This window comes from Scyliorhinus torazame, chromosome 27 (assembly GCF_047496885.1).
Source record: "Scyliorhinus torazame isolate Kashiwa2021f chromosome 27, sScyTor2.1, whole genome shotgun sequence".
In the NCBI taxonomy this organism is placed as follows: Eukaryota; Metazoa; Chordata; class Chondrichthyes; order Carcharhiniformes; family Scyliorhinidae; genus Scyliorhinus; species Scyliorhinus torazame.
In genome coordinates this window covers 42,751,729-42,779,269 of record NC_092733.1, presented here as the reverse complement: position 1 = coordinate 42,779,269, position 27,541 = coordinate 42,751,729, and the positions used below count along the sequence as shown (strand labels likewise).

General features: G+C 61.2%; 1 long non-coding RNA gene across 1 annotated transcript; it reads right to left on the bottom strand.

The window, feature by feature from the left end:
- Positions 1-180: 180 nt before the first annotated feature.
- Positions 181-7,160, bottom strand: LOC140403371 (uncharacterized). Its single transcript, XR_011938286.1, has 3 exons — positions 7,011-7,160; positions 4,747-4,836; positions 181-1,454 (listed from the first exon to the last, which is right to left on the bottom strand). It is a non-coding gene; the product is annotated as an uncharacterized lncRNA (long non-coding RNA).
- Positions 7,161-27,541: the final 20,381 nt, after the last annotated feature.

The window sequence follows — 27,541 nt, the reverse complement described above, 5'->3', positions numbered from 1 at the left end:
GAGTGAAGCAGAGAGAGGAAGGTGAAGCGGGTGGAGGACAGAGGAACAGAAAGATCCCACTCGGAGAAACAAGCCAAACATCAGTCTCAGCGTCAGAATGAGTTTCAATCTGGACCAGGATGGTTTTCACTCTGAATCAGATCATCTGCACATTTCTCCAAAAGAAACACCTTTCACACATTGTGGTCAAGCAGTTATAGATTTATTGAGCACACACTTCATGCAATAACATTGAAACACCCGCTGAACCGATCAGCCCACATGTGATGGTGAGGAACTCCGACATGTTACACTTCCCAGCTGAATATTCAGTGAAACAAACTCTCCACAATCCAGATCCTCAGGACAGTCGACTGCTTCATTCGAGACCTTTTTGACCCCAGGTTTGTGTCTGTGAAAGTCCATTAATGGGAAGCTCACAGACCTGATTGTGTGACAGAAACAAGAGAAAACCCAGCGAGCTGTAAATGCAGAGCCGGTCAGGCAGTAACTGTGGAGAGAATCCCAGTTACTCTTTCAGGGTCAGGAGCCAAAGCATTGAGCTGAAACATGATCTGGGGTTTCTCCACAGCCGCTGCCTGACTAGCTGAGAGTTCAGTGTCTGCAGGAGTTTCCCTGATATTAGTCCTGACCATGTCTCGCTCACACCAGCGGTTTGCCAGCTTCACGCTGCAGAGTTGTGACCAACAGGACATTTTCACCGGGTCTATTGGTTGACACGAGTGAATGTGGGAACACATTGCTCTCTGCTCCATCAGGAATATCGCTCCTCCAGATAAGGAGCATCTGATTGGACCCACCACATATCGGAAAAGCTGATTCCCTCCCTTGTTTCATTGAGCTCCTGGGATCAGTTATCAAATATTTCACTTTGCTCAACAGAATGTGTTTCTGTGAAGGAAACAAGAACGCTGGATTTTATTCTGTCCCAACAACACCATTGTCGAGGAACCCTGAGGGAATGGATGATCTCTACCCAGAGATTGTGCTGGGATTCACTGTTGTCTGGACACCCATTCCCGGTGCTGACAAATCTCGGAATTCAGCAACTGGACACAGATCTTTATAAAATCCTCTCGTTAAGCAGAAGGTTAAAAAGGGTCATTTGGGGTCAGTCTCTGTCCCACAGCCCAGTGGTCAGGACTTCCAAATGGAGGTTATACTTCCCTATTCCACAAAGCCAAAACTAAAAGCTCCCACATTCCCTAATATGAAGAAGAATCAATCGCAATGTAAGATTAACACACAGCGAGCGATTAACCCTTTGCTCGCTGCGTCACGCTGTAAGGCAGGGCTATTACTGAGCGAAGCTGTAAACGCACAGGTGACCAGGTGCTCACTGGTACGATCCATCACCGTCAATCTTCTGGAGCAGCCACAGCCCAGAGCTAACTTTCTCCCAGACTCAAATGAAGCTTCAGGTCCGGGAATCGTTCCCTGAACGACAGCTGCAGCTACATCGCAGACAGGAGACATGGTTAATATTGCAGTGAGGGGGGGGGGAGACATGGTTAATATTGCAGTGAGGGGGGGGGAGACATGGTTAATATTGCAGTGAGGGGGGGGGAGACATGGTTAATATTGCAGTGAGGGGGGAGAAATGGTTAATATTGCAGTGAGGGGGGGGAGAAATGGTTAATATTGCAGTGAGGGGGGAGAGAAATGGTTAATATTGCAGTGAGGGGGGGGAGAAATGGTTAATATTGCAGTGAGAGGGGGAGAAATGGTTAATATTGCAGTGAGAGGGGGGGGAGACATGGTTAATATTGCAGTGAGGGGGGGGAGACATGGTTAATATTACAGTGAGGGGGGGGGAGAAATGGTTAATATTGCAGTGAGGGGGGGGAGACATGGTTAATATTACAGTGAGGGGGGGGAGACATGGTTAATATTGCAGTGAGGGGGGGGGAGACATGGTTAATATTGCAGTGAGGGGGGAGAAATGGTTAATATTGCAGTGAGGGGGGGGAGAAATGGTTAATATTGCAGTGAGAGGGGGAGAAATGGTTAATATTGCAGTGAGGGGGGGGGGGAGACATGGTTAATATTACAGTGAGGGGGGGGGAGACATGGTTAATATTGCAGTGAGGGGGGGGGAGACATGGTTAATATTGCAGTGAGGGGGGGGAGACATGGTTAATATTGCAGTGAGGGGGGGGAGACATGGTTAATATTGCAGTGAGGGGGGGAGACATGGTTAATATTGCAGTGAGGGGGGGAGACATGGTTAATATTGCAGTGAGGGGGGAGAAATGGTTAATATTGCAGTGAGGGGGGGGAGACATGGTTAATATTGCAGTGAGGGGGGGGAGACATGGTTAATATTGCAGTGAGGGGGGGGGGAGACATGGTTAATATCGCAGTGAGGGGGGGGAGACATGGTTAATATTGCAGTGAGGGGGGGGAGACATGGTTAATATTGCAGTGAGGGGGGAGACATGGTTAATATTGCAGTGAGGGGGGGGGACATGGTTAATATTGCAGTGAGGGGGGGGGACATGGTTAAAATTGCAGTGAGGGGGGGGAGACATGGTTAATATTGCAGTGAGGGGGGGGGAGACATGGTTAATATCGCAGTGAGGGGGGGAGACATGGTTAATATTGCAGTGAGGGGGGGGGAGACATGGTTAATATTGCAGTGAGGGGGGGGAGACATGGTTAATATTGCAGTGAAGGGGGGAGACATGGTTAATATTGCTGTGAGGGGGGGGAGACATGGTTAATATTGCAGTGAGGGGGGGGAGACATGGTTAATATTGCAGTGAGGGGGGGGAGACATGGTTAATATTGCAGTGAGGGGGGAGACATGGTTAATATTGCAGTGAGAGGGGGGAGACATGGTTAATATTGCAGTGAGGGGGGGAGACATGGTTGATATTGCAGTGAGGGGGGGAGACATGGTTGATATTGCAGTGAGGGGGGGGGGTAGAGTTTGGGGACAAAAAGTCACCTTCACTGCCAATCACTGGCTGGAACGGCTCAGGGTGTGAGGAACGGGGGAATTTGCTGCCAATGGGCGAAATTCTCCCCCAACGGCGCGATGTCCGCCGACTGGCGCCAAAACCGGCGCCAATCTTAAAGGTGCGGAATGCACCGCATCTTTGGGGGCCGAGCCCCAACATTGAGGGGCTAGGCCGGCGCCGGAGGGATTTCCGCCCCGCCAGCTGGCGCGGAAATGGCGTTTGGTGCCCCGCCAGCTGGCGCGGAAATGCGGCGCATGCGCGGGAGCGTTAGCGGCCGCTGAGTTTCCCACGCATGCGCAGTGGAGGGAGTCTCTTCCGCCTCCGCCATGGTGGAGACTGTGGCGGATGCGGAAGGGAAAGATACAGGGACAGAGGGAGTGAGAGAGAGAGAGAGCGGGGGAAAGATACAGGGACAGAGAGAGGGAAAGGGAACGATACAGAGGCAGAGAGAGAGAGCGAGGGAAAGATACAGAGAGAGAGAATGAGGGAAAGATACAGAGACCGAGAGAGAGAGGGAGGGAAAGATACAGAGACAGAGAGAGAGAGCGAGGGAAAGATACAGAGACAGAGAGAGGGAGAGGGAAAGATGCTGAGACAGAGAGAGAGAGAGCGAGGGAAAGATAAAGAGACAGAGAGAGAGAGGGAGAGGGAAAGATGCTGAGACCGAGAGAGAGAGCGAGGGAAAGATACAGAGACAGAGAGAGAGAGGAGAGGGAAAGATGCTGAGACCGAGAGAGAGAGCGAGGGAAAGATACAGAGACAGAGAGAGAGAGTGAGGGAAAGATGCAGAGACAGACAGAGAGAGAGAGAGAGAGCGAGGGAAAGATACAGAGACAGAGAGAGAGGGAAAGACACAGAGACAGAGAGAGAGAGTGAGGGAAGGATACAGAGACAGAGAGCGAGGGAAAGATGCAGAGACAGAGAGAGAGGGAGGGAAAGATATAGAGACAGAGAGAGAGAGCGAGGGAAAGATACAGAGAGAGTGTGAGGGAAAGATACAGAGAGAGAGAGAGAGAGAGCGAGGGAAAGATACAGAGACAGAGAGAGAGAGAGCGAGGGAAAGATACAGACAGAGAGAGAGAGCGAGGGAAAGATACAGAGAGAGTGTGAGGGAAAGATACAGAGAGAGAGAGAGAGAGAGCGAGGGAAAGATACAGAGACAGAGAGAGAGAGAGCGAGGGAAAGATACAGACAGAGAGAGAGAGCGAGGGAAAGATACAGAGAGAGTGTGAGGGAAAGATACAGAGAGAGAGAGAGAGAGAGCGAGGGAAAGATACAGAGACAGAGAGAGAGAGAGCGAGGGAAAGATACAGAGACAGAGAGAGAGCGAGGGAAAGATACAGAGACAGAGAGAGAGAGAGCGAGGGAAAGATACAGAGACAGAGAGAGAGAGATTGGGAAAGATGCTGAGACAGAGAGACAGAGAGAGAGGGAAAGATACAGAGAGAGAGAGAGGGAAAGATACAGAGAGAGGTGATCTCGGGGACAGCAGTGCAATGTGAGTCTGCCCCTTGTATGAGGAGATCGGCCGAATGGGACTGGACTGTGACAAAGCCCCTGCTTCAGCGACACTGTCGAGGCTCAGACACCAAGACAGGAACAGGAGGAGGCCATTCAGCCCATCGAACCTGTTCCGTGGGACAGGAGGGTTGTCTGGGTGATAGGAGGGTGGCCAGAGGGGGGGTGGAGCTGCTGTATGTGAGGTGACGGCTCCTGATCTCTGAATCCAGACAGTGAGAGGCAGGTGTTGGTGTCAATATTTAATCTCGAAACAGTTTCTCACCTCCAGAATGATTTTCTGCATCGAGTCAGGATCAAAGTCTCCCAGCAATGAGCAATATGATCACCAGTTGAAACTGTTTGCCACCCATTCCTAAAGACAACAATCACAGCTTTAGAAGGTTAAACTCACTGAGCCCAGCTCCCAGGAGGTACTGGGGCCTGGCCATTCTTCCCTCTATTTCATGTTTCCCCCTCAATGTTACCATTGCCTCTTTCCTCTCCCGTACCAGCCTCCCGGAGCAGGCGCCGGGATGTGGCGACTAGGGGCTTTTCACAGTAACTTCATTTGAAGCCTACTTGTCACAATAAGCGATTTTCATTTCATTTTTCATTTCACTCCATATCTGGTTCACACTCTCTCTATCTCGATATAGTTTCTACTTTCTACTCTCTGTGTCACATCCTCCCAACTCCTGTCCAAACTAATAAAAACATCAGGAATATGAGCGAGATCATCGAGTCCATCAGGACGGCTCTGCCCAATCAGGGCTGGTCATTGTGGATCTAACACCACTTTCCTGTCTTCCCGATAATCCTCGTCAATCCAAAATCTGTACCTCGCCTGTCACTCTTTGTTCCTCCTTCAATTGCTGTTGCTCTCGCCCTCCTCCCTGTCACAGGAGAGAGAGAGATGCAGCAAGATAGAGAGAATGTGTGTGAGAGAGAGATACAGCAAGATAGAGAGAATGTGTGTGAGAGAGAGAGATACAGCAAGATAGAGAGAATGTGTGAGAGAGAGAGAGAGATACAGCAAGATAGAGACAATGTGTGAGAGAGAAGTACAGCAAGATAGAGAGAATGTGTGAGAGAGAAATACAGCAAGATAGAGAGAATGTGTGAGAGAGAGAGAGAGAGATACAGCAAGATAGAGACAATGTGTGAGAGAGAAATACAGCAAGATAGAGAGAATGTGTGAGAGAGAGAGATACAGCAAGATAGAGAGAATGTGTGAGAGAGAGAAATACAGCAAGATAGAGAGAATGTGTGTGAGAGATACAGCAAGATAGAGAGAATGTGTGTGAGAGAGAGAGATACAGCAAGATAGAGAGAATGTGTGTGAGAGAGAGAGATACAGCAAGATAGAGAGAATGTGTGTGAGAGAGAGAGATACAGCAAGATAGAGAGAATGTGTGTGAGAGAGAGATACAGCAAGATAGAGAGAATGTGTGTGAGAGATACAGCAAGATAGAGAGAATGTGTGTGAGAGAGAGAGATACAGCAAGATAGAGAGAATGTGTGAGAGAGAGAGAGATACAGCAAGATAGAGAGAATGTGTGTGAGAGATACAGCAAGATAGAGAGAATGTGTGTGAGAGAGAGAGATACAGCAAGATGGAGAGAATGTGTGTGAGAGAGATACAGCAAGATAGAGAGAATGTGTGAGAGAGATACAGCAAGATAGAGAGAATGTGTGTGAGAGAGAGAGATACAGCAAGATAGAGAGTATGTGTGAGAGAGAGAAATACAGCAAGATAGAGAGAATGTGTGAGAGAGAGAGAGATACAGCAAGATAGAGAGAATGTGTGAGAGAGAGAAATACAGCAAGATAGAGAGAATGTGTGTGAGAGAGAGATACAGCAAGATAGAGAGTATGTGTATGAGAGAGAGAGATACAGCAAGATAGAGAGAATGTGAGAGAGAGAGAGATACAGCAAGATAGAGAGAATGTGTGTGAGAGAGAGAGATACAGCAAGATAGAGAGAATGTGTGTGAGAGAGAGAGAAATACAGCAAGATAGAGAGAATGTGTGAGAGAGAGAGAAATACAGCAAGATAGAGAGTATGTGTGTGAGAGAGAGAGATACAGCAAGATAGAGAGAATGTGTGAGAGAGAGAGAGAAATACAGCAAGATAGAGAGAATGTGTGTGTGAGAGCGAGAGACGGCAAGATAGAGAGAATGAATGTGTGAGAGAGAGAAATACAGCAAGATAGAGAGAATGAGTGTGAGAGAGAAATACAGCAGAGAGAATGAATGTGAGAGAAAGATATACAGCAGAGATCGAGAGAATGTGTGTGAAAGAGAGAGATACTCCATCCCACTCCCCTCCCTCACTCACTCCATCCCAGTCCCACTCCTTCACTCACTCCATCCCACTCCCCTCCCTCACTCACTCCATCCCACTCCCCTCACTCACTCACTCCATCCCATTCCCTCACTCACTCCCTGCAGAGTAATAAAAGCCACTCTCTCAGTTGGAGATTTGATGATTGCTCCGGGAGTTTTCCGGGTGAAGTTTGAGTTTAAAACCCCTCCGGATGCTGTTACCTGGCGCTGGTGATGTTGGATTTGGGACAATCATTGAAGATGCAATTTGTGGCAGAGTGGTCTCTGGCGTAGGTGGCACAGTGGTCTCTGGCGTGGTTGGCACAGTGGTCTCTGGCGTGGGTGGCAGAGTTGGTATGACAGCTTCACCTGGAAATAAGAGACACAAAGGTGGGAGAATGAGTGAGGACAAAATCCCAACATCAAAGCAAAATAAAGAAAGTGCCGGGAATCTGAAGTCATTGCAGAAGCTTCTGGAAAGACCCAGTACATCTGGGAGCATCTGTGGAGCGAGGAACAGAGAGCCTTGCAGATTGAGGAACTGTTGTCATCCGAGGGCCAGAAGCCGACAAGGTTAACTCTGTTCCTGTCCACAGACACTGCCAGACATGCTGAGTATTTTATATTCTTCTCCACAAACACCAAACTCCACTTCAAACCCGAACTAGAATTCAGCAAATGAGAGAGAGGCGGTAAAACAGCCTCCGCTATCATTTAAATGTGACCCCTACCCAGGTCCCCACACGTGACAGTCCACATCCTCCTGACCCCTCAGTAAGCCCCCCAACATGGTATTCCCCAAACCCGACCCCCAGGGCCTCTTTTGTGATCCATGCACTGGGACCCCCAGATCCCTCTGTACCTCAGAGCTCTGCAATCTCGCACCGTTTCCAAAATCAGCTTCCCTTTTATTCTTCCTGCCAAACTGGACACTTTCCCACTTTCCCAAGTTATATCCATTTTCCCCACATTTACCCTCTCGCTGTCCCTTTACACCCTCCTTACGTTCTCTTCACAATTTACTGTCCTTCCTATCATTGTGTCGTCAGCAAAGTTAGTGAGCAGACATTCAGCCCCTTCATCCGAGTCCCTATCTCCATGTTTCTGAAATATCCTCAGTGACTCAGCTTCCACAGGCCTCTGGGATCGAGAATTCCAAACAACCCTGGGGTTTTATCATTTTTAAAACCTCTCTCCCCCTCGGCCCTAATTGGCTTCTCCTTATTTGGGGTTTTTGCCCCGTGGTTCAGAATTCGCCGACCAGGGGAACGAGCTCCGCCGCATCGACCCTGTCTCTCCATTTCAGTCTGGTTTAGATTGCAGTGAGAGCTCAGTCAAATTCCCACCTGGATGAAAAGGTTTTCCCTCAAATCCCCTCTAAATCTCCGGCCCCTTACCTTAAATCGCTGCCCCCTGGTTACCCCTCAACTAAGGGGAAAAGTACCTCCCTATCCACCCTGTCCCTGTCCCTCATAATTCTGTCCAAATCGCTCAGCTCCCTCCTCAGCCCTCTCTGCTCCAGAGGAAACATTCCCAGCCGCTCCAGTCTCTCTCGATAGCTGAAACATTGCAGCCTGGGCAACATCCTGGTCAGTCTCCCCTGCACCCTCTCTAATGCACTCACTGCTATAGTGTGGTGACCAGAACTGTACACAATCCTCTAGCTGTGACCTAACCAGCGTTTTATACAGTCCCAGCATAACCTCCCCGCTCTTGTATTCAGTGCCTGGGTTAATAACGGCAGGTATCCCATAGACCTTGTAAACCACCTTCAGGGACATATGGACCTGCACACCCAGATCCCTCTGTACTTCCTGAGGTCTGTCCTTTAAAAGCACTTGTCTTTGCAGGGGCAGGCCAGTCGATTTCGGCGGGAGAACAGCTGGTGAGTCAGTTTCAGCGGGAGCAGTGCGGAAGTGGTTGCTGGGAGGTAAGTCTGTCCTTTAAAAGCACTTGTCTTTGCAGGGCCAGGCCAGTCGATTTCGGCGGGAGTGGAGCTGGCTGGTTAGTCAATTTCAGCAGGAGCTGAGAGAATTTTTTTTTTTAAATTAGTGTTTTAGGCGGGAACAGGAAGTCGACCCTCGGAAGTCTGGGAAGACCCTCACCAATAAATTCTGGTGGAGAGGAAACCCGAGACACTACACGTGTAGTGTCTCCCACCCGCCCTCCTCCTCTAACCTAATAATAAAACCCAATGGTCTGAGGTAAGTACCATATTTTATTATATTATTATTATTTTTAATAAAAAATTTAATTTAGTTGTTAGCCAGATCTTGGTAGAAAGTTAGAGGAATGGCAGGGAAGGGAGTGCAATGTTCCTCCTGCAGGATGTTTGAGGTGAGGGATGCAGTTAGTGTCCCTGCTGATTTTACCTGCAGGAAGTGCTGCCATCTCCAGCTCCTCCAAGACCGAGTTAGGGAACTGGAGCTGGAGTTGGAAGGACTTCGGATCATTCGGGAGGCAGAAGGGGTCATAGATAGCAGCTTCAGGGAATTAGTTACACCAAAGATTGGAGATAGGTGGGTAACTGTAAGAGGGACTGGGAAAAAACAGTCAGTGCAGGGATCCCCTGCGGTCGTTCCCCTGAGAAACAAGTATACCGCTTTGGATACTTGTGGGGGGGACGACTTACCAGGGGTAAGCCATGGGGTACGGGCCTCTGGCACGGAGTCTGTCCCTGTTGCTCAGAAGGGAAGGGGGGAGAGGAGCAGAGCATTAGTAATTGGGGACTCTATAGTCAGGGGCACAGATAGGAGATTTTGTGGGAGCGTGAGAGACTCACGTTTGGTATGTTGCCTCCCTGGTGCAAGGGTACGTGATGTCTCGGATCGTGTTTTCCGGGTCCTTAGGGGGGAGGGGGAGCAGCCCCAAGTCGTGGTCCACATTGGCACTAACGACATAGGTAGGATAGGGGACAAGGATGTCAGGCAGGCTTTCAGGGAGCTAGGATGGAAGCTCAGAACTAGAACAAACAGAGTTGTTATCTCTGGGTTGTTGCCCGTGCCACGTGCTAGTGAGATGAGGAATAGGGAGAGAGAGCATTTAAACACGTGGCTACAGGGATGGTGCAGGCGGGAGGGATTCAGATTTCTGGATAACTGGGGCTCTTTCTGGGGAAGGTGGGACCTCTACAGACAGGATGGTCTACATCTGAACCTGAGGGGCACAAATATCCTGGGGGGGAGATTTGTTAGTGCTCTTTGGGGGGTTTTAAACTAATGCAGCAGGGCATGGGAACCTGGATTGTAGTTTTAGGGTAAGGGAGAATGAGAGTATAGAGGTCAGGAGCACAGATTTGACGTCGCAGGAGGGGACCAGTGTTCAGGTAGGTGGTTTGAAGTGTGTCTACTTCAATGCCAGGAGTATACGAAACAAGGTAGGGGAACTGGCAGCATGGGTTGGTACCTGGGACTTCGATGTTGTGGCCATTTCGGAGATATGGATAGAGCAGGGACAGGAATGGATGTTGCAGGTTCCGGGGTTTAGGTGTTTTAGTAAGCTCAGAGAAGGAGGCAAAAGAGGGGGAGGTGTGGCGCTGCTAGTCAAGAGCAGTATTACGGTGGCGGAGAGGATGCTAGATGGGGACTCTTCTTCCGAGGTAGTATGGGCTGAAGTTAGAAACAGGAAAGGAGAGGTCACCCTGTTGGGAGTTTTTTATAGGCCTCCTAATAGTTCTAGGGATGTAGAGGAAAGGATGGCGAAGATGATTCTGGATAAGAGCGAAAGTAACAGGGTAGTTATTATGGGAGACTTTAACTTTCCAAATATTGACTGGAAAAGATATAGTTCGAGTACAATAGATGGGTCGTTTTTTGTACAGTGTGTGCAGGAGGGTTTCCTGAAACAATATGTTGACAGGCCAACAAGAGGCGAGGCCACGTTGGATTTGGTTTTGGGTAATGAACCAGGCCACGTGTTGGATTTGGAGGTAGGAGAGCACTTTGGGGACAGTGACCACAATTCGGTGACGTTTACGTTAATGATGGAAAGGGATAAGTATACACCGCAGGGCAAGAGTTATAGCTGGGGGAAGGGCAATTATGATGCCATTAGACGTGACTTGGGGGGGATAAGGTGGAGAAGTAGGCTGCAAGTGTTGGGCACACTGGATAAGTGGGGCTTGTTCAAGGATCAGCTACTGCGTGTTCTTGATAAGTATGTACCGGTCAGACAGGAAGGAAGGCGTCGAGCGAGGGAACCGTGGTTTACCAAGGAAGTGGAATCTCTTGTTAAGAGGAAGAAGGAGGCCGATGTGAAGATGAGGTGTGAAGTTTCGGTTGGGGCGATGGATAGTGACAAGGTAGCGAGGAAGGATCTAAAGAGAGAGCTAAGACGAGCAAGGAGGGGACATGAGAAGTATTTGGCAGGAAGGATCAAGGAAAACCCAAAAGCTTTCTATAGGTATGTCAGGAATAAGCGAATGACTAGGGAAAGAGTAGGACCAGTCAAGGACAGGGATGGGAAATTGTGTGTGGAGTCTGAAGAGATAGGCGAGATACTAAATGAATATTTTTCGTCAGTATTTACTCAGGAAAAAGATAATGTTGTGGAGGAGAATGCTGAGCCCCAGGCTAATAAAATAGATGGCATTGAGGTACGTAGGGAAGAGGTGTTGGCAATTCTGGACAGGCTGAAAATAGATAAGTCCCCGGGACCTGATGGGATTCATCCTAGGATTCTCTGGGAGGCCAGGGAAGAGATTGCTGGACCATTGGCTTTGATTTTTATGTCATCATTGGCTACAGGAATAGTGCCAGAGGACTGGAGGATAGCAAATGTGGTCCCTTTGTTCAAAAAGGGGAGCAGAGACAACCCCGGCAACTATAGACCGGTGAGCCTCACGTCTGTAGTGGGTAAAGTCTTGGAGGGGATTATAAGAGACAAGATTTATAATCATCTAGATAGGAATAATATGATCAGGGATAGTCAGCATGGCTTTGTGAAGGGTAGATAATGCCTCACAAACCTTATTGAGTTCTTTGAGAAGGTGACTGAACAGGTAGACGAGGGTAGAGCAGTTGATGTGGTGTATATGGATTTCAGCAAAGCGTTTGATAAGGTTCCCCACGGTAGGCTATTGCAAAAAATACGGAGGCTGGGGATTGAGGGTGATTTAGAGATGTGGATCAGAAATTGGCTAGCTGAAAGAAGACAGAGGGTGGTGGTTGATGGGAAATGTTCAGAATGGAGTACAGTCACAAGTGGAGTACCACAAGGATCTGTTCTGGGGCCGTTGTTGTTTGTCATTTTTATCAATGACCTAGAGGAAGGCGCAGAAGGGTGGGTGAGTAAATTTGCAGACGATACTAAAGTCGGTGGTGTTGTCGATAGTGTGGAAGGATGTAGCAGGTTACAAAGGGATATAGATAAGCTGCAGAGCTGGGCTGAGAGGTGGCAAATGGAGTTTAATGTAGAGAAGTGTGAGGTGATTCACTTTGGAGGGAATAACAGGAATGCGGAATATTTGGCTAATGGTAAAGTTCTTGAAAGTGTGGATGAGCAGAGGGATCTAGGTGTCCATGTACGTAGATCCCTGAAAGTTGCCACCCAGGTTGATAGGGTTGTGAAGAAGGCCTATGGAGTGTTGGCCTTTATTGGTAGAGGGATTGAGTTCCGGAGTCGGGAGGTCATGTTGCAGCTGTACAGAACTCTGGTACGGCCGCATTTGGAGTATTGCGTACAGTTCTGGTCACCGCATTATAGGAAGGACGTGGAGGCTTTGGAGCGGGTGCAGAGGAGATTTACCAGGATGTTGCCTGGTATGGAGGGAAAATCTTATGAGGAAAGGCTGATGGACTTGAGGTTGTTTTCGTTGGAGAGAAGAAGGTTAAGAGGAGACTTAATAGAGGCATACAAAATGATCAGGGGGTTGGATAGGGTGGACAGTGAGAGCCTTCTCCCGCGGATGGATATGGCTGGCACGAGGGGACATAACTTTAAACTGAGGGGTAATAGATATAGGACAGAGGTCAGAGGTAGGTTCTTTACGCAAAGAGTAGTGAGGCCGTGGAATGCCCTACCTGCTACAGTAGTGAACTCGCCAACATTGAGGGCATTTAAAAGTTTATTGGATAAACATATGGATGATAATGGCATAGTGTAGGTTAGATGGCTTTTGTTTCGGTGCAACATCGTGGGCCGAAGGGCCTGTACTGCGCTGTATTGTTCTATGTTCTATGTTCTATGTTCTTCCCATTCATTGTATGTTCCCTTCCCAGCTTAGTCCTCCCAATAGGCATCACCTCGCACTTTTCAGGGTTAAATTCCATTTGCCGCTGTTCTGCCCATCTAACCAGACTGTCCCCTGGCCTAGCAGGATGGGCGTATGAGGAGGATTGAGTCGGTTAGGATTGTCTTCGCTGGAGTGCAGAAGAATAAGGGGGGGCCTCATAGAAACCGATAAAATTCAACCAGGACTGGACAGGGTAGATGCAGGAAGGATGTTCCCGATGGTGGGGGTGAACCAGGGGTCACAGTCTGAGGATACAAAGAACAACATAGCACAGGAACAGGCCCTTCAGCCCTCCAAGCCGATACTAGTCCTGATACCATCCTTGGCCAAAACCCTCAGCACATCCTGGTCCTGCGGCATCGACCATTTTGGACAGAGATGAGGAGAAATACCTTCGCCCGGAGAGTGGTCGGCCTGTGGAATCCGTTACCACAGGAAGTAGTTGAGGCCAAAACATTGATGTTTTCAAAAAGCAGCTCGATATCGCTCTGATGGCGAAGGGGATCAAAGGACACGGGGGGGAAGCGGGATTAGGCTATTGAGTTGGGTGATCAGCCACCATCATAATGACTGGCGGAGCAGCTCGAGGGGCCGAATGGCCTCCTCCTGCTCCTATTGTCCAGGTCTCTTTGACCAGTTCCTCTATATGGTCTTGTAATCTAAGGCTTTCCTTCTCTCATTCTTCAAAACTGTCACGATTTCATGTCCAGTTTCCTCAATCTCTCTTCATAAGGGACAGTCCCGACATCCCGGGAACAAGTCTGGTGAACCTTCGGTAAACTCCAGCTCTGGGAATAAAATCCTTCCTCAGGTAAGGGAACCAAAACTACACACACTGCTCCAGGTGTGGTCAAACCAGAGTTCCAGAAATTTGGAGCAAGACTTTGCGACTCCTGCACTCAAATTCTCTGGTCATAATGTCTAACATTCCTTTACCTTCCTAATTGCTCATTGTAAATGCACGCTAGCTCTCAGTGCCTTATTGACGAGGACTCCCAGGTCCCTTTGTCCAGCTACACTTTCTAACCTCTCACCATTTGAGAAATAACCCACACACCTGTTCCTCCCACAAAATGGTCGCCTCACATTTTCTACGATATATTCCATCTCCCATGTTCTTGCCAACTCACCAAATCTGCCCAAATCCCCTTGAAACAGTTTTGCATCTTCCTCACAACTCACATTCCCACTCATGTTGTGCCTTCCACAATCTTGGAAAGGTGACATTGATCTATATTGTGAACAGCTGGGGCCCTGAGTACTGATCCTTGTGGGCCCCACTCGTCAGAGGCTGTCACTGTCAGAATGGGCCCTTTATTCCCGCTCTCTGTTTTCTGCCTGTTAACCAGTCCTGAGCCTGTGTCAGTATCTTGTCTCCTATCCCATTGCTATAGTTTGTGACCAAACTCCTGTTGGTGAGTTCATCAAAAGCTTTATGAAAATACAGGGGACGGGATTCTCCGAGCCCCCGCCGAGTCGGAGAATTGCCGGGGACAGGAGTGAATCCCGCCCCCGGCTGCTGCCGAATTCTCCGGCCCCCTAAAAATCCCGGGGAGGAGAGGGCGAGTGCCGGGGAGGAGAGGGCGAGTGCCGGGGAGGAGAGGGCGAGTGCCGGGGAGGAGGGGGCGAGTGCCGGGGGGAGAGTGCGAGTGCCGGGGAGGAGGGGGCGAGTGCAGGGGTGTAGAGGGCGAGTGCCGGGTGGGAGAGGGCGAGTGCCGGGGAGGAAGGTCGAGTGCCGGGGAGGAGGGTCGAGTGCCGGGGAGGAGGGAGCGAGTGCCGGGGAAGAGGGAGCGAGTGCCGGGGAGGAGGGGGCGAGTGCCGGGAGGGGAGAGGGTGAGTGCCGGGAGGGGAGAGGGTGAGTGCCGGGGAGGAGGGGGCGAGTGCCGGGGATGAGAGGGCGAGTGCCGGGGAGGAAGGGGCGAGTGTCGGGGAGGAGGGGGCGAGTGCCGGGGAGGAGAGGGTGAGTACCGGGGAGAGGGTGGTGTGCCGTGGAGGAGGGGGCGAGTGCCGGGGAGGAGGGGGCGAATGCCGGGGAGGAAGGGGCGAATGCCGGGGAGGAGGGGGCGAGTGCCGGGGAGGAGAGAGGGAGTGCCGGGGGTAGAGGGCGAGTGCCGGGGTGAGAGGGCGAGTGCCGGGGAGGGGAGGGTGAGTACCGGGGATGGGGGGATGTGCCGGGGAGGAGGGGGAAATGCAGGGGAGGAGGGGGCGAGTGCCGGGGTGGAGTGGGCGAGTGCCGGGGGGGAGAGGGCGAGTGGCGGGGAGGAGGGGCGAGTGCCGGGGAGGAGGGGGTGAGTGCCGGGGAGGAGGGGGCGAGTGCCGGGGAGGAGGGGGCGAGTGCCGGGGAGGAGAGGGCGAGTGCCGGGAGGGGAGAGGGTGAGTGCTGGGGAGGAAAGGGCGAGTGCCGGGGGGGTTAGAGCGAGTGCCGGGGAGGAGGGGGGCGAGTGCCGGGGAGGAGAGGGTGAGTGCCGGGAAGGAGGGGGCGAGTGCCGGGGAGGAGGGGGCGAGTGCCGGAGAGGAGAGGGCGAGTGCCGGGGAGGAGGGGGGCGAATGCAGGGGAGGAGGGGGCGAGTGCCGGGAAGGAGAGGGCGAGTGCCGGGGAGGAGAGGGCGAGTGCCGGGGAGGAGAGGGCGAGTGCCAGGGAGGCGAGGGCGAGTGCCGGGGAGGAGGGGGCCAGTGCCGGGGAGGAGGGCGCCAGTGCCGGGGAGGAGGGGGCCAGTGCCGGGGTGGAGAGAACGAGTGCCGGGGAGGAGGGGACGAGTGCCGGGGAGGAGGGGGCGAGTGCCGGGGAGGAGGGGGCGAGTGCCGGGGAGGAGGGGGCGAGTGCCGGGGAGAAGGGGGCGAGTGCCGGGGGGAGAGGGCGAGTGCCGGGGGGAGAGGGCGAGTGCCGGGGGGAGAGGGCGAGTGCCGGGGGGAGAGGGCGAGTGCCGGGGAGGGGAGGGTGGTGTGACCCGTGGAGGAGGGGGCGAACGCAGGGGAGGAGGGGGTGAGTGCCGGGGAGGGGTGGGCGAGTGCCGGGGAGGAGGGGGCGAGTGCCGGGGAGGAGGGGGCGAGTGCCGGGGAGGAGGGGGCGAGAGCCGGGGAGGAGGGGGCGAGAGCCGGGGAGGAGGGGGCGAGTGCCGGGGAGGAGTGGGCGAGTGCCGGGGAGGAGAGGGCGAGTGCCGGGGGGAGAGGGCGAGTGCCGGGGGGAGAGGGCGAGTGCCGGGGAGGGGAGGGTGAGTACCGGGGAGGGGTGGTGGGGTGTGCCGGGGAGGAGGGGGCGAATGCAGGGGAGGAGGGGGCGAGTGCCGGGGGGAGAGGGCGAGTGCCAGGGAGGAGAGGGTGAGTGCCGGGGGGAGAGGGCGAGTGCCGGGGAGGAGGGGGCGAGTGCCGGGAAGGAGGGGGCGAGTGCCGGGGAGGAGGGGGCGAGTGCCGGAGAGGAGAGGGTGAGTACCGGGGAGGGGGGGTGGGGTGTGCCGAGGAAGAGGGGGCGAATGCAGGGGAGGAGGGGGCGAGTGCCGGGGTGGAGTGGGCGAGTGCCGGGGTGGAGTGGGCGAGTGCCGGGGTGGAGTGGGCGAGTGCCGGGGAGGAGGGGGCGAGTGCCGGGGAGGAGAGGGCGAGTGCCGGGGAGGGGGGGCGAATGCAGGGGAGGAGGGGACGAGTGCCGGGGAGGAGAGGGTGAGTACCGGGGAGGGGGGGTGGGGTGTGCCGGTGAGGAGAGGGCGAGTGCCGGGGTGGAGTGGGAGATTGCCCGGGTGGAGTGGGCGAGTGCCGGGGTGGAGTGGGCGAGTGCCGGGGTGGAGTGGGCGAGTGCCGGGGAGGAGAGGGCGAGTGCCGGGGAGGAGAGGGCGAGTGCCGGGGAGGAGAGGGCGAGCGCTGGGGAGGAGAAGGCGAGTGTCAGGGAGGAGGGGGTGAGTGCCGGGGTGGAGTGTGCGAGTGCCGGGGAGGAGAGGGCGAGTGCCGGGGAGGGGTGGGCGAGTGCCGGGGAGGAGGGGGCGAGTGCCGGGGGGAGAGGGCGAGTGCCGGGGGGAGAGGGCGAGTGCCGGGGAGGGGAGGGTGGTGTGACCCGTGGAGGAGGGGGCGAACGCAGGGGAGGAGGGGGTGAGTGCCGGGGAGGGGTGGGCGAGTGCCGGGGAGGAGGGGGCGAGTGCCGGGGAGGAGGGGGCGAGTGCCGGGGAGGAGGGGGCGAGAGCCGGGGAGGAGGGGGCGAGTGCCGGGGAGGAGTGGGCGAGTGCCGGGGAGGAGAGGGCGAGTGCCGGGGGGAGAGGGCGAGTGCCGGGGGGAGAGGGCGAGTGCCGGGGAGGGGAGGGTGAGTACCGGGGAGGGGTGGTGGGGTGTGCCGGGGAGGAGGGGGCGAATGCAGGGGAGGAGGGGGCGAGTGCCGGGGGGAGAGGGCGAGTGCCAGGGAGGAGAGGGTGAGTGCCGGGGGGAGAGGGCGAGTGCCGGGGAGGAGGGGGCGAGTGCCGGGAAGGAGGGGGCGAGTGCCGGGGAGGAGGGGGCGAGTGCCGGAGAGGAGAGGGCGAGTGCCGGGGAGGGGGGGGCGAATGCAGGGGAGGAGGGGGCGAGTGCCGGGGAGGAGAGGGTGAGTACCGGGGAGGGGGGGTGGGGTGTGCCGAGGAAGAGGGGGCGAATGCAGGGGAGGAGGGGGCGAGTGCCGGGGTGGAGTGGGCGAGTGCCGGGGTGGAGTGGGCGAGTGCCGGGGTGGAGTGGGCGAGTGCCGGGGAGGAGGGGGCGAGTGCCGGGGAGGAGAGGGCGAGTGCCGGGGAGGGGGGGCGAATGCAGGGGAGGAGGGGACGAGTGCCGGGGAGGAGAGGGTGAGTACCGGGGAGGGGGGGTGGGGTGTGCCGGTGAGGGAAAGGGCGAGTGCCGGGGTGGAGTGGGAGATTGCCCGGGTGGAGTGGGCGAGTGCCGGGGTGGAGTGGGCGAGTGCCGGGGTGGAGTGGGCGAGTGCCGGGGAGGAGAGGGCGAGTGCCGGGGAGGAGAGGGCGAGTGCCGGGGAGGAGAGGGCGAGCGCTGGGGAGGAGAAGGCGAGTGTCAGGGAGGAGGGGGCGAGTGCCGGGGTGGAGTGTGCGAGTGCCGGGGAGGAGAGGGCGAGTGCCGGGGAGGGGTGGGCGAGTGCCGGGGAGGAGGGGGCGAGTGCCGGGAGGAGAGGGCGAGTGCCAGGGAGGCGAGGGCGAGTGCCGGGGAGGAGGGGGCCAGTGCCGGGGAGGAGGGCGCCAGTGCCGGGGAGGAGGGGGCGAGTGCCGGGGAGGAGGGGGCGAGTGCCGGGGAGGAGGGGGCGAGTGCCGGGGAGGAGGGGGCGAGTGCCGGGGAGGAGGGGGCGAGTGCCGGGGGGAGAGGGCGAGTGCCGGGGGGAGAGGGCGAGTGCCGGGGGGAGAGGGCGAGTGCCGGGGGGAGAGGGCGAGTGCCGGGGAGGGGAGGGTGGTGTGACCCGTGGAGGAGGGGGCGAACGCAGGGGAGGAGGGGGTGAGTGCCGGGGAGGGGTGGGCGAGTGCCGGGGAGGAGGGGGCGAGTGCCGGGGAGGAGGGGGCGAGTGCCGGGGAGGAGGGGGCGAGAGCCGGGGAGGAGGGGGCGAGTGCCGGGGAGGAGTGGGCGAGTGCCGGGGAGGAGAGGGCGAGTGCCGGGGGGAGAGGGCGAGTGCCGGGGGGAGAGGGCGAGTGCCGGGGAGGGGAGGGTGAGTACCGGGGAGGGGTGGTGGGGTGTGCCGGGGAGGAGGGGGCGAATGCAGGGGAGGAGGGGGCGAGTGCAGGGGGGAGAGGGCGAGTGCCAGGGAGGAGAGGGTGAGTGCCGGGGGGAGAGGGCGAGTGCCGGGGAGGAGGGGGCGAGTGCCGGGAAGGAGGGGGCGAGTGCCGGGGAGGAGGGGCCGAGTGCCGGAGAGGAGAGGGCGAGTGCCGGGGAGGGGGGGGCGAATGCAGGGGAGGAGGGGGCGAGTGCCGGGGAGGAGAGGGTGAGTACCGGGGAGGGGGGGTGGGGTGTGCCGAGGAAGAGGGGGCGAATGCAGGGGAGGAGGGGGCGAGTGCCGGGGTGGAGTGGGCGAGTGCCGGGGTGGAGTGGGCGAGTGCCGGGGTGGAGTGGGCGAGTGCCGGGGAGGAGGGGGCGAGTGCCGGGGAGGGGGGGCGAATGCAGGGGAGGAGGGGACGAGTGCCGGGGAGGAGAGGGTGAGTACCGGGGAGGGGGGGTGGGGTGTGCCGGTGAGGAGAGGGCGAGTGCCGGGGTGGAGTGGGAGATTGCCCGGGTGGAGTGGGCGAGTGCCGGGGTGGAGTGGGCGAGTGCCGGGGTGGAGTGGGCGAGTGCCGGGGAGGAGAGGGCGAGTGCCGGGGAGGAGAGGGCGAGTGCCGGGGAGGAGAGGGCGAGCGCTGGGGAGGAGAAGGCGAGTGTCAGGGAGGAGGGGGCGAGTGCCGGGGTGGAGTGTGCGAGTGCCGGGGAGGAGAGGGCGAGTGCCGGGGAGGGGTGGGCGAGTGCCGGGGAGGAGGGGGCGAGTGCCGGGGGGAGAGCGCGAGTGCCGGGAGGAGAGGTCGAGTGCCGAGGGGAGAGGGCGAGTGCCAGGGAGGAGATGGCGAGTGCCGGGGAGGAGGGGGCGGGTGCCAGGGAGGAGGGGGCGAGTGCTGGGGAGGAGAAAGCGAATGCCGGGGAGGAGAGGGTGAGTACCAGGGAGGAGAGGGTGAGTCCCGGGGAGGAGTGGGCGAGTGCCGGGGTGGAGTGGGCGAGTGCCGGGGTGGAGTGGGCGAGTGCCGGGGAGGAGAGGGCGAGTGCCGGGTAGGAGAGGGCGAGTGCCGGGGAGGAGAGGGTGAGTGCGGGGAGGAGAAGGCGAGTGTCAGGGAGGAGTGGGCGAGTGCTGTGGAGGAGAGGGCGAGTGCCGGAGGGAGAGGGCGAGTGCTGGGGAGAGGGGGAGCGTGCAGGGGGGAGAGGGCGAGTGCCAGGGAGGAGAGGGCGAGTGCCGGGGAGGAGGGGGCGAGTGCCGGGGGGAGAGGGCGAGTGCCGGGGAGGAGGGGACGAGTGCAGGGGTGTAGAGGGCGAGTGCCGGGTGGGAGAGGGCTAGTGCCGGGGAGGAAGGTCGAGTGCCGGGGAGGAGGGTCGAGTGCCGGGGAGGAGGGGGCGAGTGCCGGGGAGGAGGGGGCGAGTGCCGGGGAGGAGGGGGCGAGTGCCGGGAGGGGAGAGGGTGAGTGCCGGGGAGGAGGGGGCGAGTGCCGGGGATGAGAGGGCGAGTGCCGGGGAGGAAGGGGCGAGTGTCGGGGAGGAGGGGGCGAGTGCCGGGGAGGAGAGGGTGAGTACCGGGGAGAGGGTGGTGTGCCGTGGAGGAGGGGGCGAATGCCGGGGAGGAAGAGGCGAATGCCGGGGAGGAGGGGGCGAGTGCCGGGGAGGAGAGAGGGAGTGCCGGGGGTAGAGGGCGAGTGCCGGGGTGAGAGGGCGAGTGCCGGGGAGGGGAGGGTGAGTACCGGGGATGAGGGGGTGTGCCGGGGAGGGGTGGGCGAGTGCCGGGGAGGAGGGGGCGAGTGCCGGGGGGAGAGCGCGAGTGCCGTGAGGAGAGGTCGAGTGCCGAGGGGAGAGGGCGAGTGCCAGGGAGGAGATGCGAGTGCCGGGGAGGAGGGGGCGGGTGCCAGGGAGGAGGGGGCGAGTGCTGGGGAGGAGAGGGCGAGTGCCGGGTAGGAGAGGGCGAGTGCCGGGGAGGAGAGGGCGAGTGCGGGGAGGAGAAGGCGAGTGTCAGGGAGGAGTGGGCGAGTGCTGTGGAGGAGAGGGCGAGTGCCGGAGGGAGAGGGCGAGTGCTGGGGAGAGGGGGAGCGTGCAGGGGGGAGAGGGCGAGTGCCAGGGAGGAGAGGGCGAGTGACGGGGAGGAGGGGGCGAGTGCCGGGGGGAGAGGGCGAGTGCCGGGGAGGAGGGGACGAGTGCAGGGGTGTAGAGGGCGAGTGCCGGGTGGGAGAGGGCGAGTGCCGGGAGGAAGGTCGAGTGCCGGGGAGGAGGGTCGAGTGCCGGGGAGGAGGGGGCGAGTGCCGGGGAGGAGGGGCGAGTGCCGGGGAGGAGGGGGCGAGTGCCGGGAGGGGAGAGGGTGAGTGCCGGGGAGGAGGGGCGAGTGCCGGGGATGAGAGGGCGAGTGCCGGGGAGGAAGGGGCGAGTGTCGGGGAGGAGGGGGCGAGTGCCGGGGAGGAGAGTGTGAGTACCGGGGAGAGGGTGGTGTGCCGTGGAGGAGGGGGGCGAATGCCGGGGAGGAAGAGGCGAATGCCGGGGAGGAGGGGGCGAGTGCCGGGGAGGAGGGGGCGAGTGCCGGGGAGGAGAGAGGGAGTGCCGGGGGGTAGAGGGCGAGTGCCGGGGTGAGAGGGCGAGTGCCGGGGAGGGGAGGGTGAGTACCGGGGATGAGGGGGTGTGCCGGGGAGGAGGGGGAAATGCAGGGGAGGAGGGGGCGAGTGCCGGGGTGGAGTGGGCGAGTGCCGGGGGGGAGAGGGCGAGTGGCGGGGAGGAGGGGCGAGTGCCGGGGAGGAGGGGGTGAGTGCCGGGGAGGAGGGGGCGAGTGCCGGCGAGGAGAGGGCGAGTGCCGGGAGGGGAGAGGGTGAGTGCTGGGGAGGAGAGGGCGAGTGCCGGGTAGGAGAGGGCGAGTGCCGGGGAGGAGAGGGCGAGTGCGGGGAGGAGAAGGCGAGTGTCAGGGAGGAGTGGGCGAGTGCTGTGGAGGAGAGGGCGAGTGCCGGAGGGAGAGGGCGAGTGCTGGGGAGAGGGGGAGCGTGCAGGGGGGAGAGGGCGAGTGCCAGGGAGGAGAGGGCGAGTGCCGGGGAGGAGGGGGCGAGTGCCGGGGGGAGAGGGCGAGTGCCGGGGAGGAGGGGGCGAGTGCAGGGGTGTAGAGGGCGAGTGCCGGGTGGGAGAGGTCGAGTGCCGGGGAGGAAGGTCGAGTGCCGGGGAGGAGGGTCGAGTGCCGGGGAGGAGGGGGCGAGTGCCGGGGAGGAGGGGGCGAGTGCCGGGGAGGAGGGGGGCGAGTGCCGGGAGGGGAGAGGGTGAGTGCCGGGGAGGAGGGGGCGAGTGCCGGGGATGAGAGGGCGAGTGCCGGGGAGGAAGGGGCGAGTGTCGGGGAGGAGGGGGCGAGTGCCGGGGAGGAGAGGGTGAGTACCGGGGAGGAGAGGGTGGTGTGCCGTGGAGGAGGGGGCGAATGCCGGGGAGGAAGAGGCGAATGCCGGGGAGGAGGGGGCGAGTGCCGGGGAGGAGAGAGGGAGTGCCGGGGAGGAGAGAGGGAGTACCGGGGTGAGAGGGCGAGTGCCGGGGAGGGGAGGGTGAGTACTGGGGATGGGGGGGTGTGCCGGGGAGGAGGGGGAAATGCAGGGGAGGAGGGGGCGAGTGCCGGGGTGGAGTGGGCGAGTGCCGGGGGGGAGAGGGCGAGTGGCGGGGAGGAGGGGCGAGTGCCGGGGAGGAGGGGGTGAGTGCCGGGGAGGAGGGGGCGAGTGCCGGGGAGGAGAGGGCGAGTGCCGGGAGGGCAGAGGGTGAGTGCTGGGGAGGAAAGGGCGAGTGCCGGGGGGGTAAGAGCGAGTGCCGGGGAGGAAGGGGGCGAGTGCCGGGTAGGAGAGGGCGAGTGCCGGGAAGGAGGGGGAGAGTGCCGGGGAGGAGGGGGCGAGTGCCGGAGAGGAGAGGGCGAGTGCCGGGGAGGGGGGGGCAAATGGAGGGGAGGAGGGGGCGAGTGCCGGGAGGAGAGGGCGAGTGCCGGGGAGGAGAGGGCGAGTGCCGGGGAGGAGAGGGCGAGTGCGAGGGAGGAGAGGGAGAGTGCCGGGGAGGAGAGAGAGAGTGCCGGGGAGGAGAGAGAGAGTGCCGGGGAGGAGGGGGCGAGTGCCGGGGAGGAGGGTCGAGTGCCGGGGAGGAGGGGGCGAGTGTCAGGGAGGAGTGAGCGAGTGCTGTGGAGGAGAGGGCGAGTGCCGGAGGGAGAGGGCGAGTGCTGGGGAGAGGGGGAGCGTGCAGGGGGGAGAGGGCGAGTGCCAGGGAGGAGAGGGCGAGTGCCGGGGAGGAGGGGGCGAGTGCCGGGGGGAGAGGGCGAGTGCCGGGGAGGAGGGGGCGAGTGCAGGGGTGTAGAGGGCGAGTGCCGGGTGGGAGAGGGCGAGTGCCGGGGAGGAAGGTCGAGTGCCGGGGAGGAGGGTCGAGTGCCGGGGAGGAGGGGGCGAGTGCCGGGGAGGAGGGGGCGAGTGCCGGGGAGGAGGGGGCGAGTGCCGGGAGGGGAGAGGGTGAGTGCCGGGGAGGAGGGGGCGAGTGCCGGGGATGAGAGGGCGAGTGCCGGGGAGGAAGGGGCGAGTGTCGGGGAGGAGGGGGCGAGTGCCGGGGAGGAGAGGGTGAGTACCGGGGAGAGGGTGGTGTGCCGTGGAGGAGGGGGCGAATGCCGGGGAGGAAGAGGCGAATGCCGGGGAGGAGGGGCGAGTGCCGGGGAGGAGAGAGGGAGTGCCGGGGAGGAGAGAGGGAGTGCCGGGGTGAGAGGGCGAGTGCCGGGGAGGGGAGGGTGAGTACTGGGGATGGGGGGGTGTGCCGGGGAGGAGGGCGAAATGCAGGGGAGGAGAGGGCGAGTGCCGGGAGGGGAGAGGGTGAGTGCTGTGGAGGAGAGGGCGAGTGCCGGAGGGAGAGGGCGAGTGCTGGGGAGAGGGGGAGCGTGCAGGGGGGAGAGGGCGAGTGCCAGGGAGGAGAGGGCGAGTGCCGGGGAGGAGGGGGCGAGTGCCGGGGGGAGAGGGCGAGTGCCGGGGAGGAGGGGGCGAGTGCAGGGGTGTAGAGGGCGAGTGCCGGGTGGGAGAGGGCGAGTGCCGGGGAGGAAGGTCGAGTGCCGGGGAGGAGGGTCGAGTGCCGGGGAGGAGGGGGCGAGTGCCGGGGAGGAGGGGGCGAGTGCCGGGGAGGAGGGGGCGAGTGCCGGGAGGGGAGAGGGTGAGTGCCGGGGAGGAGGGGGCGAGTGCCGGGGATGAGAGGGCGAGTGCCGGGGAGGAAGGGGCGAGTGTCGGGGAGGAGGGGGCGAGTGCCGGGGTGGAGTGTGCGAGTGCTGGGGAGGAGAGGGCGCGTGCCGGGGAGGGGTGGGCGAGTGCCGGGGAGGAGGGGGCGAGTGCCGGGGGGAGAGCGCGAGTGCCGGGAGGAGAGGTCGAGTGCCGAGGGGAGAGGGCGAGTGCCAGGGAGGAGATGGCGAGTGCCGGGGAGGAGGGGGCGGGTGCCAGGGAGGAGGGGGCGAGTGCTGGGGAGGAGAAAGCGAATGCCGGGGAGGAGAGGGTGAGTACCAGGGAGGAGAGGGTGAGTCCCGGGGAGGAGTGGGCGAGTGCCGGGGTGGAGTGGGCGAGTGCCGGGGTGGAGTGGGCGAGTGCCGGGGAGGAGAGGGCGAGTGCCGGGGAGGAGAGGGCGAGTGCCGGGGAGGAGAGGGCGAGTGCGGGGAGGAGAAGGCGAGTGTCAGGGAGGAGTGGGCGAGTGCTGTGGAGGAGAGGGCGAGTGCCGGAGGGAGAGGGCGAGTGCTGGGGAGAGGGGGAGCGTGCAGGGGGGAGAGGGCGAGTGCCAGGGAGGGGAGAGGGTGAGTGCTGGGGAGGAAAGGGCGAGTGCCGGGGGGGTAAGAGCGAGTGCCGGGGAGGAAGGGGGCGAGTGCCGGGTAGGAGAGGGCGAGTGCCGGGAAGGAGGGGGAGAGTGCCGGGGAGGAGGGGGCGAGTGCCGGAGAGGAGAGGGCGAGTGCCGGGGAGGGGGGGGCAAATGGAGGGGAGGAGGGGGGCGAGTGCCGGGAGGAGAGGGCGAGTGCCGGGGAGGAGAGGGCGAGTGCCGGGGAGGAGAGGGCGAGTGCGAGGGAGGAGAGGGCGAGTGCCGGGAGGAGAGAGAGAGTGCCGGGGAGGAGAGAGAGAGTGCCGGGGAGGAGGGTCGAGTGCCGGGGAGGAGGGGGCGAGTGTCAGGGAGGAGTGGGCGAGTGCTGTGGAGGAGAGGGCGAGTGCCGGAGGGAGAGGGCGAGTGCTGGGGAGAGGGGGAGCGTGCAGGGGGGAGAGGGCGAGTGCCAGGGAGGAGAGGGCGAGTGCCGGGGAGGAGGGGGCGAGTGCCGGGGGGAGAGGGCGAGTGCCGGGGAGGAGGGGGCGAGTGCAGGGGTGTAGAGGGCGAGTGCCGGGTGGGAGAGGGCGAGTGCCGGGGAGGAAGGTCGAGTGCCGGGGAGGAGGGTCGAGTGCCGGGGAGGAGGGGGCGAGTGCCGGGGAGGAGGGGGCGAGTGCCGGGGAGGAGGGGGCGAGTGCCGGGAGGGGAGAGGGTGAGTGCCGGGGAGGAGGGGGCGAGTGCCGGGGATGAGAGGGCGAGTGCCGGGGAGGAAGGGGCGAGTGTCGGGGAGGAGGGGGCGAGTGCCGGGGAGGAGAGGGTGAGTACCGGGGAGAGGGTGGTGTGCCGTGGAGGAGGGGGCGAATGCCGGGGAGGAAGAGGCGAATGCCGGGGAGGAGGGGGCGAGTGCCGGGGAGGAGAGAGGGAGTGCCGGGGAGGAGAGAGGGAGTGCCGGGGTGAGAGGGCGAGTGCCGGGGGGAGAGGGCGAGTGCTGGGGAGAGGGGGAGCGTGCAGGGGGGAGAGGGCGAGTGCCAGGGAGGAGAGGGCGAGTGCCGGGGAGGAGGGGGCGAGTGCCGGGGGGAGAGGGCGAGTGCCGGGGAGGAGGGGGCGAGTGCAGGGGTGTAGAGGGCGAGTGCCGGGTGGGAGAGGGCGAGTGCCGGGGAGGAAGGTCGAGTGCCGGGGAGGAGGGTCGAGTGCCGGGGAGGAGGGGGCGAGTGCCGGGGAGGAGGGGGCGAGTGCCGGGGAGGAGGGGGCGAGTGCCGGGAGGGGAGAGGGTGAGTGCCGGGGAGGAGGGGGCGAGTGCCGGGGATGAGAGGGCGAGTGCCGGGGAGGAAGGGGCGAGTGTCGGGGAGGAGGGGGCGAGTGCCGGGGAGGAGAGGGTGAGTACCGGGGAGAGGGTGGTGTGCCGTGGAGGAGGGGGCGAATGCCGGGGAGGAAGAGGCGAATGCCGGGGAGGAGGGGGCGAGTGCCGGGGAGGAGAGAGGGAGTGCCGGGGAGGAGAGAGGGAGTGCCGGGGTGAGAGGGCGAGTGCCGGGGAGGGGAGGGTGAGTACTGGGGATGGGGGGGTGTGCCGGGGAGGAGGGCGAAATGCAGGGGAGGAGAGGGCGAGTGCCGGGAGGGGAGAGGGTGAGTGCTGTGGAGGAGAGGGCGAGTGCCGGAGGGAGAGGGCGAGTGCTGGGGAGAGGGGGAGCGTGCAGGGGGGAGAGGGCGAGTGCCAGGGAGGAGAGGGCGAGTGCCGGGTAGGAGTGGGGCGAGTGCCGGGGGGAGAGGGCGAGTGCCGGGGAGGAGGGGGCGAGTGCAGGGGTGTAGAGGGCGAGTGCCGGGTGGGAGAGGGCGAGTGCCGGGGAGGAAGGTCGAGTGCCGGGGAGGAGGGTCGAGTGCCGGGGAGGAGGGGGCGAGTGCCGGGGAGGAGGGGGCGAGTGCCGGGGAGGAGGGGGCGAGTGCCGGGAGGGGAGAGGGTGAGTGCCGGGGAGGAGGGGGCGAGTGCCGGGGATGAGAGGGCGAGTGCCGGGGAGGAAGGGGCGAGTGTCGGGGAGGAGGGGGCGAGTGCCGGGGAGGAGAGGGTGAGTACCGGGGAGAGGGTGGTGTGCCGTGGAGGAGGGGGCGAATGCCGGGGAGGAAGAGGCGAATGCCGGGGAGGAGGGGGCGAGTGCCGGGGAGGAGAGAGGGAGTGCCGGGGAGGAGAGAGGGAGTGCCGGGGTGAGAGGGCGAGTGCCGGGGGGAGAGGGCGAGTGCTGGGGAGAGGGGGAGCGTGCAGGGGGGAGAGGGCGAGTGCCAGGGAGGAGAGGGCGAGTGCCGGGGAGGAGGGGGCGAGTGCCGGGGGGAGAGGGCGAGTGCCGGGGAGGAGGGGGCGAGTGCAGGGGTGTAGAGGGCGAGTGCCGGGTGGGAGAGGGCGAGTGCCGGGGAGGAAGGTCGAGTGCCGGGGAGGAGGGTCGAGTGCCGGGGAGGAGGGGGCGAGTGCCGGGGAGGAGGGGGCGAGTGCCGGGGAGGAGGGGGCGAGTGCCGGGAGGGGAGAGGGTGAGTGCCGGGGAGGAGGGGGCGAGTGCCGGGGATGAGAGGGCGAGTGCCGGGGAGGAAGGGGCGAGTGTCGGGGAGGAGGGGGCGAGTGCCGGGGAGGAGAGGGTGAGTACCGGGGAGAGGGTGGTGTGCCGTGGAGGAGGGGGCGAATGCCGGGGAGGAAGAGGCGAATGCCGGGGAGGAGGGGGCGAGTGCCGGGGAGGAGAGAGGGAGTGCCGGGGAGGAGAGAGGGAGTGCCGGGGTGAGAGGGCGAGTGCCGGGGAGGGGAGGGTGAGTACTGGGGATGGGGGGGTGTGCCGGGGAGGAGGGCGAAATGCAGGGGAGGAGAGGGCGAGTGCCGGGAGGGGAGAGGGTGAGTGCTGTGGAGGAGAGGGCGAGTGCCGGAGGGAGAGGGCGAGTGCTGGGGAGAGGGGGAGCGTGCAGGGGGGAGAGGGCGAGTGCCAGGGAGGAGAGGGCGAGTGCCGGGTAGGAGGGGGCGAGTGCCGGGGGGAGAGGGCGAGTGCCGGGGAGGAGGGGGCGAGTGCAGGGGTGTAGAGGGCGA